The sequence below is a fragment of the Geospiza fortis genome, unplaced genomic scaffold (genome assembly GCF_000277835.1).
Source record: "Geospiza fortis unplaced genomic scaffold, GeoFor_1.0 scaffold1807, whole genome shotgun sequence".
Lineage (NCBI taxonomy): Eukaryota > Metazoa > Chordata > Aves > Passeriformes > Thraupidae > Geospiza > Geospiza fortis.
Genome location: NW_005055069.1, coordinates 12,990 through 13,449, shown reverse-complemented (window position 1 = coordinate 13,449; position 460 = coordinate 12,990).

Here is a 460-nt window from a genome sequence, read left to right as displayed (position 1 = left end):
CAAAGGGGCGTCGGCACCAGATGCCAGCACGGAATGGCAAACACGGCTCGGGAGCGAAGGGAGTGGAAATCCCCTTCCCTGGGCTCCGGCAATGAGAGCCGTGTCCAGTTTGCCGCCTTTTATCACCGTCACAGTCCCCCCGGGGCCATGTGCTCGGAGCCGGGAGGCTGATATCGCTTTTCCCATCGAAAAAATTCCCCTTCCAGGCTCTGGCATCCCCCTCCCCATCCCCGGCCGCAGCCTCACGTCCTCCCGGTACCCCGACCCCCGCTGTGCCGTGCCCAGGTGAACCCCCGGTCCGCCTGTCCATCCGAACCCCTCCCCGGTCCGCCTGTCCATCCGAACCTCCCTGGTCCGCCTGTGCATCCGAACCCTCCTCGTCCTCCCTTGCCCATCCGAACCCCCCTGGTCTGCGGGCCCATCCGAACCCTCCTCATCCTCCCCTGCCCATCACAACCCT